This window comes from Petromyzon marinus, unplaced genomic scaffold (genome assembly GCF_048934315.1).
Source record: "Petromyzon marinus isolate PM22_M1 ecotype Great Lakes invasive population unplaced genomic scaffold, UKy_Petmar_22M1.pri1.0 PM_G_Scaffold_149, whole genome shotgun sequence".
Taxonomy (NCBI): domain Eukaryota; kingdom Metazoa; phylum Chordata; class Hyperoartia; order Petromyzontiformes; family Petromyzontidae; genus Petromyzon; species Petromyzon marinus.
The window spans coordinates 337501-340000 of NW_027422705.1; positions in this window are offsets into that span (position 1 = coordinate 337501).

Sequence of the window (2500 nt, forward strand, 5' to 3'; positions counted from 1 at the left end):
CACGGGGCTGTTAGGGTGGCACAGAAATCCCTCGGAATGGGAAAAAACGGGTCATTTTCGTGTCGCCACATTGCATGCGAACCGCATGAAACTTCCAGAGGCATTTGCAGCAGGAATGCATGTGCACTCAAAAAATGTGATATTTTTCACGGAGAGACCCCGTGAAACGCTAGAAGTGGGCGGGGATGTCTCTCTTGTGGCTCACGGGGCTGTTAGGGTGGCACAGAAATCCCTCGGAATGGGAAAACGGGTCATTTTCGTGTCGCCACATTGCATACGAACCGCATGAAACTTCCAGAGGCATTTGCAGCAGGAATGCATGTGCACTCAAAAAAGTGAATATTTCTCACGGATAGACCCCGTGATACGCTAGAAATTGGCGGGGATGTCTCTCTTGTGGCTCACGGGGCTGTTAGGGTGGCACAGAAATCCCTCGGAATGGGAAAACGGGTCATTTTCGTGTCGCCACATTGCATGCGAACCGCATGCAACTTCCAGAGGCATTTGCAGCAGAAATGCATGTGCAGTCAAAAAAAAATTGATATTTTTCACGGATAGACCCCGTGAAACGCTAGAAATTGGCGGGGATGTGTCTCTTGTGGCTCACGGGGCTGTTCGGGTCGCACAGAAATCCCTGGGAATGGGAAAACGGGTCATTTTCGTGTTGCCACATTGCGTACGAACCGCATGAAACTTCCAGAGGCATTTGCAGCAGGAATGCATGTGCACTCAAAAACTTCTATATGTTTCACGGATAGACCCCGTGAAACGCTAGAAATTGGCGGGGATGTGTCTCTTGTGGCTCACGGGGCTGTTAGGGTGGCACAGAACTCCCTCGGAATGGGAAAAGGGGTCATTTTCGTGTTGCCACATTGCATAGGAACGCCATGAAACTTCCAGAGGCATTTGCAGCAGAAAGGCACGTGCACTCAAAAATTTTAATATTTTTCACGCATAGACCCCGTCAAACGCTAGAAGTTGGCGGGGATGTCTCTCTTGTGGCTCACGGGGCTGTTAGGGTCGCACAGAAATGCCTCGGAATGGGAAAACGGGTCATTTTTGTGTGGCCACATTGCATAGGAACGGCATGAAACTTCCAGAGGCATTTGCAGCAGGAATGCATGTGCACTCAAAAACGTCTATATTTTTCACGGATAGACCCCGTGAAACGCTATAAATTGGCGGGGATGTCTCTCTTGTGGCTCACGGGCGCTGTTAGTTAGGGTCGCACAGAAATCCCTCGGAATGGGAAAAGGGGTCATTTTCGTGTTGCCACATTGCGTACGAACGGCATGAAACTTCCAGAGGCATCTGCAGCAGAAATGCATGTGCACTCAAAAACGTCTATATTTTTCACGGATAGACCCCGTGAAACGCTAGAAATTGGCGGGGATGTGTCTCTTGTGGCTCACGGGGCTGTTAGGGTCGCACAGAAATCCCTCGGAATGGGAAAACGGGTCATTTTCGTGTTGCCACAATTGGCATACGAACGGCATGAAACTTCCAGAGGCATTTGCAGCAGAAATGCATGTGCACTCAAAAACGTGAATATTTTTTCACGGATAGACCCCGTCAAACGCTCGAATTTGGCGGGGATGTTTCTCTTGTGGGTCACGGGGCTGTTCGGCTCGCACAGAACTCCCTTGGTCCACCTGATTCGTGCATACAGGCAGCAACTAAAACTCTGTAAACCTGCTGTGAGGACATCTAAACAGTGGACCAGTGAGGCTGTGGAAGATTTGCGGGCGTGCTTAGACTGTACTGACTGGGATATGTTCACGACTGCTACCAATAGTCTGGATGAACTCACAGAGGCTGTGTACATCAGCTTCTGTGAGGACTGCTGTATCCCAACACGTACCAGGGTGAACTTTAACAACAACAAGCCCTGGTTCTCAGCAAAGCTCAAAAGGTTGAGGTTGGAGAAGGAGGAAGCGTTTAGGAGTGGGGATAGAGACAGATTCAAGGAGTCGAAGAACAGGTTTAGCAAAGCGGTGAGAGAGGCTAAACGACTGTACTCAGAGACACTAAAACACCAGTTCTCTACTAACGACGCTGCTTCTGTCTGCCAAAGGGCTCAGGCACATCACCAACTACAAACCCAGAGCGCCCCACACCACTAACGACTCCCGCCTAGCCAACGACCTGAACGAGTTCTACCGTAGATTTGAAAGACAATTGGACTGTCCTGAACCACCCCTTCCCACCCAAGAGGCCCCATCCCCCACCCATACTACAGAAACGACTCTCTCCTTTCAGGAGGGAGAAGTTAATGGGCTTTTCAAGAGGCAGAATCCACGCAAAGCAGCCGGGCCGGACTCTGTCTCTCCAGCCACCCTCAGGCACTGCGCTGGCCAGCTGTCTCCGGTGTTCACCAACATCTTTAACACCTCCCTGGAGACATGCCATGTACCAGCCTGTCTCAAGTCCTCCACCATCATCGCTGTGCCCAAAAAGCTAAGGCCAACAGGACTAAATGATTACAGACCGGTCGCCCTTA